Here is a 21514-nt window from a genome sequence, read left to right as displayed (position 1 = left end):
ATTCATGCAACAACTAGCCTAACAGTTTAATTTCAGTATAGAAAAAAAAAAAAGGGGGGGGGGAGTGAGGAAAGATAAGTTCATGAGGTGGTCTTGCTGACTGTTTCTTGAGGTTGCTTGCCTAAATAGCCAGAATTGTTTTAAACGTGGTGGAGAAGTGAAGCTTTTGAAGTTTTTGTAGTGACTACTGACAAGTTCTCTTTGAAGTCCAAAAGCCCATTTACATAGAGAAGTGTGTGTTTTGCTGTAAAAATAGGAGTATATATTTTTCTTTAAATTATAAGAATGTTTATATGTATTTGGGTTTTGAATTGAATGTGAGGCAGAAATATGTTTATGTTTTCTTGTTTTCCAAGTTATACTCTCATAAAAACAAGAAATACATAATTAGATCTTACTCATCTGAGGGCAAAACACAAGAATGATAATTTCTCAGTCCACAACCAGAAAACACAGTAAAATACAACTCAAAAGTATGTTTGTGTGAGAGCATGAAGTGATGGTCATCACGCATGAAAGTTGTGTGAATGTATGCATGTGAATGTATGAATATATGATTATTAATATATTCTGGTTTTACTCACAAATGCGTAAACCATATTACCTCACATATGCATAAGCACCTTTGGATAAAGAGTGGGAGACACATAACCCTGAGTTAAATAAAGTTTCATTTGCAAAATAAAAGTTTTCAAGAACCACATGGAACAAAGAGTTGAACCAAGCGAAAGACCATCAGTCAGGCCTGGATTGTGCAAAAGAAAAAGGGGGAATTGTTGAAAGAATCTTAGATGATGCAGGACATATACTGCTTCAGGCCTGCTTGCACAATCCGGCCTGCGTGCTGGATGGCAGGGACCTGTGTTCTCCAGCAGCAGATGTGTGTCCTTGAGCAGTAGATATCAGAAAACTGTATAGAGGAAAACAAGGAAGGAGGTTGTTATCCAGAGTGTGAGAAACCAGAAGATGGGGGGCCTGGAAATGTACCTTGGCTAGTAGAGCCAATAAAGTTATAGATATAGTGTGTGAAAGTAAATGTAACCAATAGAAAGTTAGAATAGAGCGTGTGAACCCTGTAGGACCCTTGATAATGTGTGTATTTTTGGAATAAAGTTAGAGCATTGACTGTACCTCTATGAGGATGTGTCTCTGACTCTCGAGCTCGTTTTTGCATCTTCTCATTTTAGAGAGCGGCTTGGCAAGCTCTTCTGCCAGCTCCCTCATTACCCTAGGATGGATCCTGTCTGGTCCCATAGACTTGTGAGGATCCAGATGACTCAGTAAGTCACTAACTATTTCCTCCTGGAATACAAGGGGACTATTTGGTTTCCTATCTCTGTCTACCAGCTCCAGAGGCCAGTTGCCTTGAGGGCCACCTGTCTTACTGGTAAAAACTGAGGCAAAGTAGGTGTTAAGTACCTCAGCCTTCTCCTCATCTCTATTAACTATGTTTCCCTCCAAGTCCCTCAAAGAATGGAGGTTTTCTTTGCCCCCCCTTTTGTTATTAATGTATTTATAGAAGGACTTTTTGTTATCCCGAACAGAAGTGGCTAATTTAACTTCAAATTGCGCTTTTGTATCCCTGATTTTCTTTCTGCATGATCTAGCTGTCTTCCTGAATTCTTGGTAAGTAGTCAACCCTTTCTTCCATAGTCGGTAAACTCTCTTTTTATCCCTGATTTCCTTCAGAATCTCCCTGTTTAACCAAACTGGTTGTCTTCCCCGCCGGCTTGCCTTTCGGCACACCAGTACGGCCTGTTCCTGTGCACTCAAAACTTCCTGCTTGAAGCACATCCATCCCTCCTGGACCCCCTTGTTTTCAAGGGTTGTTTCCCAGGGTATGCTCTGGACTAGACTTCTGAATAGGTCAAAATCTGCCCTCCGGAAGTCCAGCGTAGAGGTTTTATTGTTGTTTCTCCTTGAATCTCTGAGTATTGAAAATTTTATTATTTCATGGTCACTATTTCCCAGGCGGCCTTCAACCACTACATCTCCCATCAACCCCTCTCTGTTTGTAAACAGCAGGTCTAGCGGGGCCTTACCCCTGGTAGGTTCATTTACCAGTTGATGAAGGAAATTGTCCTCTGTACACTCCAGGAAATTCCTAGACTGCCTCTTCTCTGCAGTATTGAGCTCCCAGCAGATATCCGGCAGGTTAAAGTCACCCACAAGGACAAGGGCTGACGATTTCGAGACATCCGCCAACTGCTTGTAGAATAATTCATCCCCTTCGTCATCCTGGTAGGGCGGTCTGTAACAGACACCTATGATGATGTCGGCCTTGTTGGTCTTCCCCCCTGATTCTGGTCCACAGGCACTCAACCCTATTGCTGCTGATCTCAAGTTCAACAGAGTCGAGAGACTCTCTAACATATAAAGCCACCCCTCCACCTCTCCTACCCTGCCTGTTCTTTCTGAAGAGCTTGTAACCATCCCCTTGTCCATTAATCAATAAGTATTTTCAGAATTTTTGTCCTTATGTTTTCCATGGAGCAAGACTGCCATCTAGTGTCCTTTATCCAGTACTTCAAGACTTTTAGGTGTTCCTTACTTCACCGGTGGGCTTTTATGAAGGTCTTCCTCTAGATGACAGTTGTCAGTCTCTTGCACATGTGCAATTCACAGTTGCTGATTTAATGGTTTCAGATATTGTTACCAGACCTCATCATCTATCTTTGGTTAAAGATAATCCAACGTATCTAAACAATTCTCTATTGATTCAGCTTTCTGGAGTGTATCAATCATGAAACTAATTCAGGCCACAGCTGCATAGGTTGCTGACCTCTCTAATTCTTTTGCTCCCTATCTCTTAACAATGTTTAGGTAATGGTTACAAAGTTACAGAGTTAGAGGAAACTATAAGATTCTTAGGATTCTTAAGTTATAATTGAGACAACATGCTATAACCCCTCTTCAGTGTTCAGTTCCTCATCTCCAAGAAGGATATCTCTAACAATAATACTGTGTTGGAGATGTAATTTAAGAATTTAAATTAATAGTGCAAAGATATAAGAACAATTTGCTAAGGCAAATTCTTCCAAAATTCTGCTTGTATTTTAACTTTGCTTTTTAATTAATATACTACTGCTAATTCAGGATCAATCATGTGAAATCTATACTGGCACAGCTCGAATTTTCCCTGATGTGGTGTTGACCATTGGCAAATAACTGTCCCAAGCATTCCCTCTGAAGAATTTGTGAATTTAAATATTATTGGTCAATTTGGAGAGTAAATGACCTTAACAATATATATGTAGACTCTTTATGACATTCTCCCTCCATGCTAGAGTGTGTTCCTCAGTATGCTTAATTTTCCAGTGCAGGTGAATCCCACAGTACTTATTATCATTTATAGTGCAGGTGCTTTCATGCAAGCACTTGGCTTTCTCCACATCTTCTACAGGGCACCTATCAACATTTCTGTTCCTTTCTAATGACAATAATAATATCTAAAAATATCCCACCAACTTTATAACTTGACCTGTCTTTATCCTAGTGGATTAAACTACACAGAATTTAAGATGTATTTCAGAAATATACTTTTGCACCCAAGGAACGGTGGTGGGTAAAATTTAATAAAAAAACTTAAGATGAGAAAATGCCTACTTTGAAATACTGTCAAGGAATATAAAATACCATTTCAGTCACACACTTGCTTTTATGATATTTTATCTACACACAGTATAGGTGTATATTTACACTCTGATGATAAGAGATTTTTATAATTAATAAAAGTGAGGGAAGACAATCTTACCATAAGGTAGGTTAAATAATTGCCTTCTGCAGCTGCTTTATGAATATAAAGGTGGTCTGAAATTACTAGCTCAGGGATCTCACTCTGAGACTTTAAAAGTTAGGTAAGGCATATTCTAACCTTAACATTTCTCTGTCTCAGTTTTTCCACCTGGAAAATGCAGAGAATCTGAAATCTGTACTCATTATTGCACTAATGTGAACATAATATTTAAAGGGCAAGCTTGAAGATGTGATGGTGGAAGGCAGTTTAGAGCTAATTAGCCAAGCAAGAAATCTGTCCCCAGTTTACTAGAGGATAAGAGGTTGACTAGATAAAAAAAATAGGGCACCTTATGTAGGAGCAGCTAAACAAGACAACACCAGCCACCTGGATGATAGAAGAAGAAGAAAATATTAAAGTAAAAATATTGTGGTCCTGAGCGACCCAGAGCTAAGATTAGTGTGTGTGTGAAAAGAATCGCGTGGTCAAACCGGAAAGCCGCTTGTAGCATGATTGTTCTTTGAGGCTGAAGGCAGTTGCGGTGGTGTGTGTGCGGTATGTGTGCAGATAAGAAACATCTGGTCTGACTGGATAGCTTGGACCCCTATTCTGTATATATGTGGGATAATAAAGTTACAAGTGAGTTCTGTCTGAACAAAGTCTGTCTCTGCGTGGATTCATTCGCTGCAACCTCACCATTATTTTTCACTTTACTCTGCTTCTTGGTTTCAGTAAGAAGTAAAAACACATACACAGATAAAGTCTGTAAAGGCCTTTCAGACTGTTCTCTTAGAAAACACTGGATTTTCAACCCTATTTTGAAAAATTAAAAAGTTTAGCTAGATGAGGGTTTTGTTCCATATCAGTCTTTTGCCAGACACATTAATTTATTCTCCTACCTGCTGCTCGTGTGTTCAGGGAACTATCCACAGGGTTATTTTCTCTTCCCAAATACTGATTTTTGCTCGGATGATCTCCTTTCTTTCTACCTTTAATTATAAATGGTGGATATGAGCTTATCTCTGCAGCTATGTGTTTATAAGAGCATGTACATTTACATGCACTCATTGTAAAATGTGCTTTGACAGCCCCCCACTAAGGTTTTCCCCAGATTAAGGAATCATAAGCAGCTTTGTACTGCTTGATCCTGCTGGTTCATCATTTATGATGTTCAAAACATATACATGGTCAATTTGAGTTTATCTAAACACTTAAGAAGAAACTCTTCAATTAAAGATTATACTAAGTGACACTGACAGTAACTCTCTTACCAATATGGTGTGACTAAATCAGCATCAGAATCTGGGAAAAGTGCTCTTCCCTTCATAAAACAAATCAGAGAGCATCGTGTTTGGAGCAGTTCTTTCTTAGAACTCAGTTTTCATAACCTTGAAAGGAATAAGTGTTCTACCATCAAATGTTCCAGCAGGATTTCACTGCAGACTTTTGCTTGGGATCTAATTTCCAAATGCCTCAGTTTCGATGGAAAGAAAAATATCTTTATATGTAAAGAGGAATGATGCCACATTTTTTCAGTATCAATCACGCAGAATGCTTTATCATTTTTGTAAATGATATCATATGATCTTTGTGTCACATCAAACACCAAAGCAATAAATTCACTGGGGGATATTTACAAGGGTATCCAGGCTGAATTGTCTTCTAGTCCTTTTTCTTAATTGTCTCATTTACTGTCTGTTGTATAAAGGGGAAGTCACCAATTGATTTCTAATTCTGAAAACACATTCTGTTGTAAATGTGATTAGTGCTAATCAAAGTTCAGCAACTCTTAATTTTCCCTTTCCCCACTTGTGAGAAAGGAATGCTTCTTTTTCACTTTCTCAGATAAAGGGTTGCCTGTTTTGTCTAGCAAGGAAACAGCTCTGAGGGAAAGACAAAAGATGGTTATTCTCACACATTCTCTCAACATATGTTTCTTTAGCCACAACAGGTTTCTTGAGTAAAGAGAAGTTTCTAAACCAATTTGCCTCCTCTCCCATTTCTTGTGTGGGGTCCCTTCAACCCCCACATTCCACCCCCTGGTTCAAGAGACCACTGGGCTATGGTTACAACGAAAGTTAAGATCACCCATAGAGGCACTTATAGAACATATAGCAATGAGGACGTTAACACGAAAACTTCAAGATGAAACATATCAGTCCTTTTATCAATGTGACCGAGTTCAGATTCATGTTGCAGTTGTACAGCGTTGCAGCTTGGCAGCACATCCGGGGTTGGGACAGGAAGCAGTTTGGCAGTACCTGGACCAGCCAAAGACCCCAGGTGCAGTGTAGCTACTCCTACCCTCCAGGGGACAGTCACCTTGGCATTCTATGTGTACCGTGTGGAGAAAGAGGAAAAGAGAGAAAAGGGGAAAAAAATTACACACAAGTGATTATATAATAATTTCTTCAGATATGCAACCCAATAGATGTGCACACCCATGTAATCTACAAGGCATGACAAGACATTTATTGGTGCCCAAATCGTGGGGATTGACTAGAGGAAAGGTGGAAAAGGAATAAACCCTCTTCTTGAATCACCTGTGTATTGCATATAGAGACAACATTAGCCATCATGTGGTCCAACTTCTTTTGGCATTTGGCAGCGTATATGGTCTTTCCATTTATGGATCACTTCTTAAAGATGGACACCATGGCTGCAATAGTTGTGCCTGCTATTAAGTTTGTAAATTGGTACCAGTGGCTGAAAAATTCTTTTGGAATATATATAAATGGATGCATCACTACCACAACCCAGGTTCCTATTTTTGGGATTTTACTGATAATGGTACTTATTTTGGGGGAGGAATGCAGGCAAATACTTTTTCTCAACCCTTCACCCACTTCTCATATGGTCCTACCACAGTAGCTTCTGAAGGGTTGATTTTTCCCCTGGATGTTAAACATATTCTATTTTTGATGATGTTTTTGCTGTGTTTGTTCAGTGTGGCCTACCCAGCATTTAGAGACAGGGTGAGGTTGTCTTTGGTAACTGCCCTAAGACCTACCCCAGACACTAGGGACCCTACCCAGGAACCTGCCCAACAGTCTGCCACGGTCCAACCACCTGCCACTGTCCAATCACCTGCCACGGCCCAACAGCCTGCCCTAGACATAAATCACCCTGACTGAATGGGAGCATGGGAGGAGATAGGCCAGGTGTTGAAGGAATACTCTCCCCCAATTGTTTGGAAGTTCTCCCCTGACCAAACATAGATCCTCTGTAAGGTTGTTGAGCACCTGAAAAAACATCGGTCCATAAATTCCAGAGATGGACAGTTTATAGCAATGTGATGGACCTTAGTCCATGCTTACCGCACCATGGTATGGACTGTGCAACATCACCTACAGTCAGAAGGGAAAGATAGTGGGGCAGAGAAACCAATAGACATCACAAGTGCTCAGTCCCCAGTCATGCCAGAAGGGAAGTCACAGTCAGCAGAAGTGGCCCCAGTGCAGAGGAAGAAGTATAAAGCCAAGTCAATATGCCCAGTTAATGAGGACAGGGAACCAGGGCCTTCACAACCAGTGGAGGAACCAGAGCCTGAGATCATTACCGAATCCCTGTCATATGACCAACTCTGCAATATGCGGAACGATGTTACTCGAAGCCAAAACGAGCCCATTTTGACCTGGTTGATTCGAGTGTGGAACCTTATGGACGAAGGCTTACCACCTGATGGCAACGAAGCAAGGTATTTGGGATCCCTGGCCCAGGATCTGGGTATCGAGCAAGCATTCATGAGGGAGTCAAAGCCCCTTTCTCTCTGGGAGCGACTTCTAACAGGTGTGAGAGAGAAGTTTGTTTACAGAGACTTCCTGCAGCAGCACCATCATGAGACGGTCTGGAAGACCATGGAGGAAGGTATCCAATGCCTGAGAAAAATGACACTTTTAGAGATACTTTTTGAAAAGGATGGACAACCCAGTCGCAACCCTGATGATGTCAGGTGTACATCAGAGATGTGGTGAAGCCTTTCACAGCAAGGGCCACCTGTATACACCAATTTCTTGGCATCATTGCACTTTGGAGGAAACAGAGAGACAGTTGGCTCTGTAGTGAATAAACTCAGGATGTTTGACAGCATGGTCCACACACCGTTACGGCCCCATATCTCCACTATAGAGACAATGATTGAGAGCCTCAAGGCACTGACTACAGAAGTAAAAGATGAACAGAAGAAACTTAGAGAGGAGATGAAGGAAAACAGCTTCCACGTGACACCAGTGCGAACCAGAGCCTCCAAAGTCACAGCCAGACGTTCCCCAGTTAGAGAGAGAGGACAGACCCCAAGAACCAAGCTGTGGTATTTCCTAGTCGGTCATGGAGAAGACATGAGATGGTGGGACAGGAAACCTACCCGTGCCCTAGCAGCCCGAGTACAAGAGTTGAAAGAGAGAGAAAAAGGGAAGCCCATGAGAGTAAGTGCAGTACCGGTATCTCATCGACAAGGATCTGACCTACTAGAATCATAGAATCAGTCGGGTTGGAAGGGACCTCTGAGATCATCAAGTCCAACCCTTGATCCACTACCACCATGGTTACTAGACCATGGTACTAAGTTCCTCCCGAATGTATTCATGGGGAAAGAGTTGTGATGGCCCCAACCAAGACCAGTGTTAGAGGGGCCCTGCCTCTAGCCAGGTAGAGGCATGGGAGAACCGTGTCTATTGGACTGTGTGGATCTGATGGTCTGGCACATCAGACCCACAAGAATACAAGGTTTTAGTTGACACTGGTGCTCAATGTACGTTAATGCCCTCAGGACATGTGGGATCAGAGACTATTTCCATTTCTGGGGTGACGGGAGGGTCTCAAGAGTTGACTGTGTTGGAAGCTGAGATGAACTTGACTGGAAAGGACTGGCAGAAACACCCCATTGTGACTGGTCCAGATGCCCCACATATCCTGGGCATTGACTATCTTAGGAATGGGTATTTCAAAGACCCAAATGAACATAGATGGGCTTTTGGAATAGCTGTTGTGGAGACGGAGGTGGTTAAGCACTTGAATTCATTACCTGGCCTCTCGGAGAACCCTTCTGCTGTGGGATTGTTGAAGGTTGAGGAACAGCAAGTGCCAACTGACACTACAACTGTGCATCATTGGCAATACCGAACAAATCAAGATTCTGTGATCCCTATCCATGAGATGATCTGTGAGTTGGAGAGCCAAGGGGTGATCAGCAAGACTCACTCACCCTTCAACAGCCCCATATGGCCTGTGCATAAGTCTGATGGAGAATGGAGATTGACTGTGGACTATCGTGGCCTGAATGAAGTCACCCTGCCACTGAGTGCTGCCCTTCCAGACATGCTGGAGCTCCAGTATGAACTGGAGTCCAATGCAGCGAGGTGGTATACCACTACTGACATGGCAAATGCGTTCTTCTCTATCCCCTTAGCAGCAGAGTGTAGGTCACAGTTTGCTTTCACCTGGAGGGGCGTGCAGTACACGTGGAACCGATTGCCCCAGGGGTGGAAGCACAGTCCCACCATCTGCCACGGACTGATCCAGGCTACACTAGGGAAGGGTGATGCTCCAGAACACCTGCAGTACATTGATGACATCATCGTATGGGGGGACACAGCAGAGGAGGTTTTTGAGAAAGGAAAGAAAATCATCCAGATTCTCCTGAGAACCGGGTTTGCCATCAAAAAGAGTAAGGTCAAGGGACCTGCCTGAGAGATCCAGTTCCTGGGAGTGAAGTGGCAAGATGGACGTCGTCAAATCCTGACAGAAGTCATTGATAAGATCTCAATGGCTCCACCGACCAGCAAGAAGAAAATGCAAGCTTTTCTGGGTTCCATAGATTTCTGGAGGATGCGCATCCCTGAGTACAGCCAGATCGTAAGCCCTCTCTATCTGGTAACCCCCAAGAAGAATGATTTGCAATGGGGTCCCGAACAGCAGCAAGCATTTGAACAGATTAAGCAGGAGATTGCCCACGCTGTAGCCCTTGGGACAGTCGGGACAGGACTGTGAAGAATGTACTCTATTCTGCAGCCGGGAAAAATGGTCCTTCCTGGAGCCTCTGGCAAAGGGTACCTGGCGAGACCTGAGGCTGCCCACTTGGATTCTGGAGCCAAAGCTACAGAGAATCTGAAGCCAACTACACCCCAACAGAGATCCTAGCAGCTTACAAAGGAGTACAAGCTGCCTCGGAGGTGACTGGCACAGAAGAACAACTCCTCCTAGCACCTCGATTACCGGTGCTGAGCTGGATGTTCAAGGGAAAGGCGCCCTCTACGCATCATGCCACTGATGCTACATGGAGTAAGTGGATCACTCTGATCACACAGTACACCCGTATTGGAAATACAAATCGCCCTGGAATCCTAGAAATCATCGCAAATTGACCTGAAGGTGAGAACTTTGGTCTAGCAGATGAAGAGGAAGGAGAGTAGGTAGTGCGGGCTGAGGAAGTTATGCCCTTTTTACTGATGGTTCCTGTCGCATTGTAGGGATGAAATGTAAATGAAAAACAGCTGTATGGAGCCCCACACGACAAGTTGCAGAAGCTACTCCAGGAGAAGGGGAACCGAGCCAATTTGCAGAGCTCAAAACTGTCCAGTTGGTGTTGGACATTGCTGAATGAGAGAAGTGGCCAAAGCTTTACACTGAGTCATGGATGGTGGCCAATGCTCTGTGGGAGTGGTTGAACAGATGGAAGAAAGCCAATTGGAAACGTAGAGGGAAACCCATCTGGGCCGCTGATATGTGGCAAGACATTGCTACCCGGGTAGAGAAACTGATTGTGAGAGTCCGCCACATAGATGCCCATGTGCTCAAAATTTGAGCCAATGAGGAACATCGCGACAATGAACAGGCAGACCGAGCTGCACAAGTCAAGGTGTCACAGGTGGATCTGGACTGGTGGTACAAAGGAGAGTTGTTCCTAGTGCGATGGGTCCATGATGCCTCAGGTCATCAGGGCAGAGATGCCACCCATAGATGGGCACGAGACGGAGGGGTGGACTTAACCGTGGACACTATTTCTCAGGTTATCCATGATTGTGAGACATGCACTGCCATTAAGCAGGTTAAGAGTGAAACCCCTGTGGTATGGTGGACATTGGAGTAAGTATAGATACGGGGAGGCCTGGCAGGCCAATTACATCACACTGACACAGACCTGCCAAGGTAAGCACTATGTGCTCACCATGGTGGAAATCACCACTGGTTGGCTGGAGATGCATCCAGTGCCCCACGCCACTGCCCGAAACACTATCCTGGGCCTTGAAAAGCAAGTCCTGTGGCAACACGGCACCCCAGAGCAAATTGAGTCAGATAATGGGACTAAGTTTTACTTGGGTCCCTGTCAAGTCCCAGACCCAACACCAAAAAAACCTCCAGCACAGTGCTAAGGAAAAAAAAGCCACGAAAGATCCAAACTAGTCAAACTTATATGAAAATAAATGTATTTATGTTATATACAGCTATATACAGTTGAAATACCGTGCACAACTCCAAGGAAAAAGGGAAAGGGAAGGGGGAAGGAAAAGGGAACAAAACCAAAATAAAATATACACGATCAATAACCCAAGATCTGGCAACTAAAGAATTAGCAAAAGAATATCTTACTACTCTCCTTGGGACAACAGAAATCATGTTGGAACGACTGCCGGCAACCTCCGTGTCCCAAGGTCAACAAGGCCTCAGCAGGCCTCACTCCCCAACACGGCAAACCCGACAGCAGGGAACCCGCACCTCCAGAGCCACCGGAAGGGAAGAGAGCGAAGGTCTCTCCTCCTTTCTTCTTATACCCCTGGCTTACGTAAAAATCGTAGGGAATACAGGGTAATCTGGCCACTTCCTTGGTTACAAGCTTGTCACCAAGGAAGGCCTAGACTAAAACTACCACAGGGACCCATTTCAAGAACAGTTTAGTTACCACCTGGGGAAAAGAGCATGGCATTGAGTGGGTGTATCACATCCCATACCATGCAGCAGCCACCAGGAAGGTTGAACGGTGTAATAGACTGTTGAAAACCACTCTGAAGGCATTGGGTTGGGGGAACTTTCAAGAACTGGGATCAGCACCTAGCAAAGGCTACATGGTTAGTCAACACTAGAGGCTCCATCAATCGAGTCGGCCCTGCCCAATCAGAGTCCCTTCACACTGTAGATGGAGACAAAGTCCCAGTGATTCATGCGAGGGGTGTTAGGTAAAACAGTTTGGATTAATCCTGTGATGCCTAAAAGAAAATTCAGGGAGAAAAAAACTACAAGGTAAATTAGTTTCGAAGGTGAGAGGATTTAATTTGTGCCTAGGCATAAAGTTACAAGATGTACGCGTGCCCCTCTGTTACAGATGTTACAATTTATAATATTGCCTGTCCAATTCGAGGTTCTCCCACCCTTTGGCTTTTGCCCTGATCCACCCTCAGTCCTGCCCCTTGGGAATTGGGACTGGGGTCTTTAAGACCCTCTTACTTTATCCTTCTAGTCTTCCTCGGAGCACATAGTTACCCAGAGTTTGACTGTACTCTGCGGTTTAGGCCAAAGTACAAGTGTTCTCTAAACAGAATAGGCCTACCTTGACAAGAGACTAAACATTTTCTAACGGAATTCAGGGGATATTGATATGGGGAATCGGGATAAGAGGGTTGTAGTTACTATGGTAAGGGTAAGGGAATAAGTGCTGCTGCTTCTAAATCTACTTCTGCTATCTAACTACTTATAAAACTTATAAAAGTTAGAAAAATCAAAAAAACAGATGGATCTTAAGGCATCACTTGCTTCGAGCAAAGGCAAACCCATTTGTGGCATTGTTTTTGCTCAAGGATCAGGTAGCATATGGTGGGTAATGCTGGAAGATGGAGAAACACGGTGTATACCGCAAGGGGACCTCATTTTTGGGTGAATTTCCCATAACACTGTGCCTGTATTTGTATGTAAATATTTGTAATATGTATATAGTTGGGGTAATGTATGTATGTATAAGGTTGGAAAGTTTGAATCTGATAAAGCATGTTAGTATGGGAAAAAATTCAGAGGTGGATGATGTCATAGGTTTGAAAAGAGATGTTGTCATTTTTTCCGCAGTGTGGTTCCCCCTCCCCCCGCCAATCTGTTTCTCTCGGGATGGGGGGGGGGGGAACGGAGTGAAGCCTCACGCGCTGGGCAGCGTGGGAGCGGGAGGGAGGGTGAGCTCTCTCGGGAAACGGAGGGTGCCGTGGGGAGAGTTGGGAGTCTGTTCGGGGATTTTTGGGTTTGTTGCGGACCGGACAGAGCAGGGAGCCTGGTTTCGGTCGCATATTTTTCTTTTACTGAGAGGAAGTGGTTTTTTTCCCCCACGGGACACCTCGCGGAGAACGACCGAGAGAGAGAGACCAACCCATCTCAGAGCAAGGTATTCTGCCTTTGGATTGCCTGTGGAAAAAAGGACTTTTTTTTCAGTGATGGCTGCGAGCACATGTGGCTGCGAGCAGCTGTTGAACTGCCGGGACAGTCCTGCCTTCCCCCACCCCCCCCGGGTTGCCATAGGTTTCCCCCCACACCTGGGGATTTGGGACTTTGTTTTGTTTCTTCTGAAAGTTTTTGATTGCGCCATTTGTTGTTTATTCAGATTTTGTTAATAAAAACATGTGGTTTTTTCCTTTTCCACACTTCCACTTGAACTTTCTTAATTTCTAAGTTGTAATCTTGTTAAACTAAGACACAAGCTTTTCAGAGGAGATAGGCTGGGAAGGAGGGGCAGGGGTGTTGTGCTCTATGTTAAGGAATGGATAGATTTGTGAAGAGCTGCCTCTGAGAAACAGCCACAAATAGGTGGAGAGCTTGTGGGTAAAAATCAAGGACAGGACCAACAAAGGACACCTTGTGGTTGGGGTCTATTACAGGCTGCCTGATCAGGGGGAGCCTGTGGACAAGGCCTTCTTGCTTCAGATACAGGAAGCATTGCGCTCACAAGCTCTCATCCTGATGGGGGATTTCAACCACCTGGATGTGGGAAAGTAACACAGCTGACTGTAAGCAATCCAGGAGACTCCTGGAGTGCATCAAGGACAACTTTCTGGTCCAGGTATTAGACAAACCTACCAGAGGAGACATGTTACTGGACCTGGTGGTCACCAATGCAGATGAGATCATTAGAAGGGTTAAGATTGGAGGCAGCCTGAGCTGTAGACACCACACCCTGTTTGAGTTCATGATCTCAAGGAACATGGGCCTGGCAAAGAGCAAAGTCAGGACCCTGAACTTTAGAAGAGTGAACTTCCAGCTGTTTAAAGAATTAGTGGATGGAATCCCTGGGAAACTGTCCTTAGGGACAGAGGAACTGATCAGAGCTGGCAACTCTTTAAGACCACAAGAGCTCTCCATCCCCATGTGTAAGAAATCAAGCAGAGCAGACCAGAAACCAGCATGGCTGAGCAAGGATCTGCTCCTCAAACTGAGGAGTAAGAAGGAAATGCACACCCAGTGGAAGCAGGGACAGGTGACCTGGGGAGAGTCATCATGGCTAGGCTTCGTGAACAAAGATTTGGGGAGAGTACAGGGATACAGTTTGGATGTGTAGAGATGGAATCAGGAAAACCAAGGCACAGATGGGACAGGACTTGGCAAGGGATGTGAAGAATAACAAGGGATTCTATAAGTACATAGGTCAGAATAAAAAGGCCAAGGAGAGCATCCCCCCCCCAACAAATGAGAAAAGAGAACTGGTAACAACAGATATGGAGAAGGCTGAGGTACTTAACAAGTTCTTCACTTCAGTCTTCACTGGCAGTCAGGCTTCCCACATCTTTTAAGTCCTTGAACCTCTAGGTGGGGGTTGGGGGAGCAAAGTCCCTCCTACTGTAAGTGAAGAGCAGCTCCGGAACCACTTGATGAAGCTGAATAGCCACAAGTCTCTGGGGCCTGATGACATGCATCCTGGGGTCCTGAGGGAACTGGCTGATGTTGTTGCCAAGTCTCTCCATCATATTTGAAAAGTCATGGTTGTCAGGAGAAGTCCCTGGTGACTGGAAAAAGGGGAAAATCACTCCTATTTTTAAAAAGGGGAGAAAGGAAGATCTGGGGAGCTACAGACTGGTGGGCCTCACATTTGTGCCTGGGAAGATCATGGAGCAGATCCTCACAGAAGCAATGTTAAGGCATATACAAGACAAGAAGGTGATCCGAGACAGACAGCATAGCTTCACTAAGGGCAAATTGTGCCTGAACAACCTGGTGGCCTTCTATGATGGAGTGACTGTAATGGTTGACAAAGGAAGACTGACCAATGTCATCTACCTAGATTTCTGTAAGGCCTTTGACACGGTCCCACACAACATCCTTATCTCCAAATTGGAGAGATATGGATTTGAAGGGTGGACTATTTGGTGGAAAAACAATTGGCTGGATGGACATGGCCAGAGAGTTGTGCTCAATGGCTCTATGTCCAGGTGGAGGCCAGTGATGAGTGGTGTCCCTCACGGCTCTGTCTTGGGACTGGTTGGAACTAGATGATCTTTAAGATCCCTTCCAACCCAAGCCATTCTATGATTCTATTCTATGATTCTAAAATTAAATTTATTGACAATTAAAATAGATTTGGGTAGTGACAAACAAAGACAAAATTAAAACGACACCTTCTCCCCAACATTTATCCAAGGCTCAACTTCATTCCTGACTCCTCTACCTCCTCCCGCTCAGCATCACAGGAGGGATGGGGAATGGGGAGTTGCAGTCAGTTCATAACAGTTCTCTGCTGCTCCTTCCTCCTCACACTTTTTCTCTACTCCGGCATGGGTCCTCTCCATAGGCTTCAGTGCTTCAGGGAATATTCACTTGCTTCACCATGATCTCTCCACAGGTTGAAGGGGGAATCTCTGCTCCAGTGCCTGGAGCACCCCTCCCCCTCCTTCTTCTCTGACCTTTGCGTCTGTAAGATTGTTTCTCATACTTTATTTCCCCTCAGTTCTCTCTGCTGTGTAGCATTTTGCCCTTTCTTAAATATGCTTCACGGAGGTGCCACCAGTTTCTCTGATGGGCTCAGCGTTGTCCAGTGATGGGTCTGTTTTGGAATTGGCCGGCACCAGCTGTGTCCAATACAGGGTGGGTTTGGTCTCTTCTCACAGAGACCACCCCTGCAGCTCCTCACCACCAAAACCTTGCCACATAAACCAAATACAGTTTTACACATTCTTTTAGTCACAAATCCAAAACACAGCACCATATGGGCTGCTATGAAGAAAAGTCCACCCAAGTCAGACCCAGTACAACCTGCCATGGTTCTTTTGGGTTTTGTTTGTTTCTTTGTTTGTTTGTTTGGTCCCAGGCCTTTTCCATCCTGACATTGTCTCAAGTTGATTCAGCTTAAGCTTCTCATTCTTCTTCCTTCCTAATTTCCTTTTTGAATTGTATTTATAAAGTAAGCAGCCTTCAACATAAAGCACTTGAAAGACTACAGAGAAACTTCATTTGTGCTGCAAACTTGTGTTTGGTCAATTGTATTTGGTCTGGCTGAGATGGATTTCATTTCCCCATGGCAGCCTTCTGTGAGACACTGGATTCAAATCTCACTGGATTATTTAATTTTTGGGTCGGAATCAACTCTGTGTGGGGGAGAGGGAAAGGCCCACGGAACTCACATGGCAGTCTCCTGCAGGCTCACAGAAGCCACATGGAGTAGTTGTCAGTCAAAAGGGCAACCTGGGAGCCTGCCCCCTGGAGCTTCTGATTGGCTACATCACCCCTCACTCCTGCCTGGGAGGCACTGAGTGGTCAGTGCTGGATGTCCCACCTGGGAGGGGTGGCCATGCTGGCCAGACCACATAAATACAGGGGCAGAGAATCTTTATTTTCTCTTTCTTTTATGACTGTCACCATGCGAAGGATTCTCGGCAGTATTTTTCTCTTATTCTAATATCTTTCTTTACTTCTCTTTTTATTCCTGTTTCTTCTCAATCTCCTTTCTTTACTCTTTCTTTCTTAATAACTTGGGTAACTTAAAACTGATGGGTTGTATTTTACTAAGCTGTGTGAGTTGATGTGTGCTGGGTACTCTGGTGAAATGCTTTGTCTTGGTTGTATGTTACTGTCGCTGTTAATGTCGGAACGGCCAAGGCGACACAGATATCAGACGTAGTCCAGGTGTAAGGTGATCAGGAAGCTGTTTATTGCTCTCAAGTGTTTCTTTTATACTCTTTGTACACTATCGTACCATAACACAATTGGTCAAGACACTGCACACACTCTTATTGGTGACACTGAAGACACTGTGCATGCTGTGACATGCTATTGGTGACACTATACACATTTTGATTGGTGACCTTTGGTCTGGGTTGCATTACGTTTGTTCCGTCCGACATTACAGCAAATATTTCCTAAAAGTTGTTTAAATTCCTTGTCACTAATTGCCAGGCTGCTGACAGGTTCTCTGTCAACCCCGACAATTCCCCCTCTTTTTTTATTTTATGCTGCAAAGATGGCTTTGACAGTCTGTTGCAGGGCCCTTTGCAACAGGCTGATCAAGCAAGACACCGGCACTGGCAACCCCTGATCCAAAGCTAAAAAGAAACACAGCAACAACATCTCACCAAGGAAGAATCCAGAGAGCTCATCCACTATTCAAAACAAGGATTCACTACAATCTAAGAGATCCATGTAATACATTCCCCCAAGGGTCTCAACACTCCAATACAAAAGCATTGTTGAGTTTGCACACACATATATTGTCACACATATATATCTACACAGTCTCTCTCTCTCACACAATCTCTCTTCAGTCATTCATTGGTGGCCACCTCAGTCACTCTTCACTCACACATAGCTGGAATTTCTATTATACTTTTACATTTTAATGACACAGTTTACATTTTAAGTAGTTATTGGCTGTGTACTTCTCAGTTTGTCATCTTTGGCAGTCACGTCTGATATGGTTTGAAGCTGACTCCCTGCCAAGTCTCCAAACCTTACCACAAGAGTTCCCCCTCCCCCCCCCAAACCTCAGGGAGAAGAGGGAGAAAAACAACCAAGAAAACCCGAAACGAGAGAGAGACAACTAAAGTGATATATATAAATATATTTACACTTATGTTACAATTGAAATATATATACAATTTAAAATATATACAATTTCACAAGGGAAAGGGAAGGGGGAAGGGAAAGGGAACAAAACCAAAATAAAAAATATATATATCCCAATCAGTAGCCTGAGATCTAGTAACTAAAGAGTTAGCAAAGAAATATCCCACCACTCTCCTTGGGACAACCGAGAGTCGCTCCGGGACGATCGCTGGCAACCTCCATCTCCCAGGGTCGACAAGACCTTACCAGGCCTCGCTCCCCAACACGGCAGACTCAACAGCAGGGAACCTGCACCTCCAAGCCACCGGAAGGAAAAAGAACAAAGGCCTCTCCTCCTTTCTTCTTATAGTCTGGCTTACGTAAAAAATCGTAGGGAATACTGGGTAGATCTGGACCCTTCCTTGGTTACAAACTGGTCAGCAAGGAAGACCTAGCCCAAACCACCACATTCTCCACCCCTTATTCCATACTATTTTTACGTAACACCTATATCTCACGTTCGCCTACATCCCGCGCGTATATATGCACATATACATATATATATATAGTCCTTGTTGGTCTCTCGGCGCAGTTGTCTCATTGTTGGAAATCAATACTGACATCAGTTCAGTTCAGTCCAGATCTTTGGTCTCCTCAGTCACAATTGCAGTTCTGATTTTAGGGCTGTTTCGTCATTCTGGGCTGTCTCAACATTGGATACCAGCATCAACTTAGTTCAGGTCTCTCTCTCTCTCTCATCTGGTGACTGGCTTCCTGTAAAACACAACTAAGGACATACAATTAGTTTTTCCCCAAGGCTAAGTTTCCTTGAGGTACACATTGGATTACTCCGTCCTTCCTCATTATCCACCACGTATGTCCTGGCCCTTTGTCCTAGTTAGAACAGCTGGGACCGATTCATCATTGGATGGGTGTAGCCCAAAACTGTGTATTCTATAGCCCTCCATGCCATTTCCCAGAAACTGTTGTCAGTAGAGGCCTGCGAGGTGCCCCCCCCCCCCCCCATGCTCCTGTCCTCATGCCCTTTTGTGGAATTCCCTGACTGAGCACCCTCACACCCTTTTATGGAATTCCCCACTCTGAGGGAAGGATTGAGCCTCCTTTTATGGAATTCCCCGCTCTGGGGGAGGGGCTAAGCATTGCTGCCTGAGCTGGAGAATATATAAACCTGAAGTCTCAGAACCTTTGCACCTCTCGTGGGATCCAGAGGAGGACTGCAGCTCACCGCTCTCAGCCAGACTGAGACCACCACCCTCAACTGAACTGCAATCACCACTTTGGCTGGACTGCAGCAGCTCTCTCACCAACAGGTTTCTTTTTCCCCTCTCCCTTTGCTTTGGACTCAGGGGGGGCCCAGGGAGCACTGTTTTGTTTGTGCCCTGGGGTGCCAGGTTGTACATTTGGGTTTTGTGGGTTGAGACCAATTGCTTGTCTGTGTAGTCGTGCTTATTGTATTATTTTATTAAATTGTTATTCTGGCTTGCAAATCTCTCTTTTGAGTTGAGTTCATTTCCCCTGCTGGTTAACTTTTAAACCAGCACATTTTTTGGCGCCCAACGTGGGGCAGAGAGAGAGAAGTCAGAATCACAATTTCATTTTAAGCATTTGTCTGTTTGAATACAGAAACTCCCTGATCACCATGTTGTTTCATGCATTCACATGGATGTTGTATATGAGCATGTTCATATTTCCACAGATGGGGAATTATTTGCCTGTTTTGATGCTCTCTTTAAAACCAGGGAGAGGGATCCAAATTGCTTTATTAGTATACTATATTTATGTCATCATAACATCAGAAGCAATGAGTTTCATTGTAAATGTGTATTCAGTCCTGTTTACCTGTCCTGGTTTGGGTTGTTACCTCTGGAGTCTCATTAAAAATCGCACCCAGCCCTTTGGGGAAACAGGGGGTATGGTTGTTTCCAGCCTCTCACCTCCTTCTTCCCCTTCAGACCTGCTACAACAGTTTTTGAAAATATTGAGTTCCCTTTTGATGTTAAGGATAGCATAATGTTATTGTTAGTGTTGCTATGTCTGCTCTGTACTGTCTACACCATGCTTAGGGTCAGAACAGGGCCTTCTAGGGAGGTTGTTGGGATGCCTGCCCTGGGAGTGGATAATGCTGAGTGGCACGGGAAGTGGGAGGACATCGGCCAGTATTTGGAGAAGTTTTCTCCTCCAATGATCTGGAAATTCACCCCTGAACAACTGCAGGATCCTGTTAGCATGATAAGACTGGTGAAGGGAAAATGCTCTGGCAGTTCCAGAGATGGCCAGCTCACAGCAACCTGCTGGGCCCTGACCACTGCCTACCGGACACTACTTGACATGGTACAGCACTGTCAGGGGGAGGAGAGAAGGAGTAAATCCACAGGCACCACGTCCACCCAAACCACAGCTGAGTCAGAGGGAGAAAGAAATAAACCAACCGGCACCGTGTCCACACAAACCATCGAGGAACCAGAAGAACAACCGAAACCAATAGCAGTCGCCCCTGTCCAGAAAAGGAAATCAAAGACTAAATCAGTCCGTATAGCAAATGATGATGAAGAGGCAGGACCTTCACATCCACCGGAGGAGACAGAGCCAGAAATAATCACTCGGTCCCTATCCCTGGGTGAGCTACGTGAACTCCGGAGAGAGTTCACATGACAGGCAAATGAGTCCATTCTGACCTGGCTGCTCCGAATCTGGGATGCCGCATGTAACGATACAATTCTAGATGGGAGTGAAGCCAGACAGCTGGGATCCCTGTCTCGAGATGTAGTCATTGATCAGGGGATTGGAAGGAGGCAGGAAACTCTCAGCCTCTGACAGCGACTGTTGTCCAGTGTGAGGGAGAGATACCTTTGTAAGGAGGACCTCCACGTACAGCAAGGACAGTGGAACACCATGGAACAAGGTATCTGGTACTTAAGAGAATTAACTGTACTGGAGATAATCTTTTCAGAGGATGAAAGATTCCCTAAAAGTCCAGATGGTGTACAGTGCACATCCCAGATGTGGTTAAAGTTTGCACGACTCGGGTCAGAAATGTATTCCCGCTACTTAGCAACGCTGCAATGGAGGGAGGGAGAGGACAAGGTGGGTGCATTGGTTAGTAAACTCAGGATTTATGAAGACACTGTCACCGCCCCATTACGAGCCCACGTCTCATCTGTGGAAACCAAACTAGCTGAACATGTCCGAAGCCTGGAAGAGAAGATTGAAGAGGGACACCAGAAACTAAGAGAAGAAATTAAGGAAGGGATCTTCCATATCTCGCCAGGACAAACAAGAGTCTCTGCTATTAGGAGTCAACGTCCCCCAGCTAAGGAGAGAGAGCACACTCCACGTGGTAATCTATGGTTTTACCTCCGTGAGCATGGAGAAGATATGAGGAAGTGGGATGGGAAACCCACCTCTTCCTTAGCAACCCGGGTACGTGAACTGAAAAGAGAGACAAGGGCCACAACGAACTCTTCAAGGATAAATGCTGCTCCAGTCTCTCGTGGGCAAGACTCCAGACTGTACAGGAATGATGATACGTCTGATCCTCTTGAAGGGACCTCCAGGTCATACTTATAAGAAGAGCACAATGAGTACCATGACCAGGACTAGGGGTGCCCTGCCTCTAGCCAGGTAGAGGAGAGGGACAATCGAGTCTATTGGACAGTGTGGATTCGGTGGCCTGGCACATCAGAACCACAAAGATATAAGGCCTTAGTGGACACCGGCGCACAATGTACTTTAATACCATCAAGATACGTAGGGGCAGAA

General features: G+C 44.8%; 1 long non-coding RNA gene across 1 annotated transcript in view; it reads right to left on the bottom strand.

The window, feature by feature from the left end:
• LOC113959263 overlaps positions 1-17593 on the bottom strand; it is an 18661-nt gene extending 1068 nt beyond the window's left edge. Inside the window, exons 1-2 of the long non-coding RNA XR_003531753.1 lie at positions 17394-17593; positions 14590-14595 (exon numbers count right to left, since the gene is read on the bottom strand). This is a non-coding gene — a long non-coding RNA (uncharacterized LOC113959263). The remainder of the gene's footprint in view (positions 1-14589; positions 14596-17393) is intronic.
• Between the last annotated feature and the right edge of the window lie 3921 nt (positions 17594-21514).

This window comes from Corapipo altera, unplaced genomic scaffold, assembly GCF_003945725.1.
Source record: "Corapipo altera isolate COAL_440 unplaced genomic scaffold, ASM394572v1 60988, whole genome shotgun sequence".
NCBI lineage: Eukaryota > Metazoa > Chordata > Aves > Passeriformes > Pipridae > Corapipo > Corapipo altera.
This window is presented reverse-complemented; position numbering and strand designations above follow the sequence as displayed.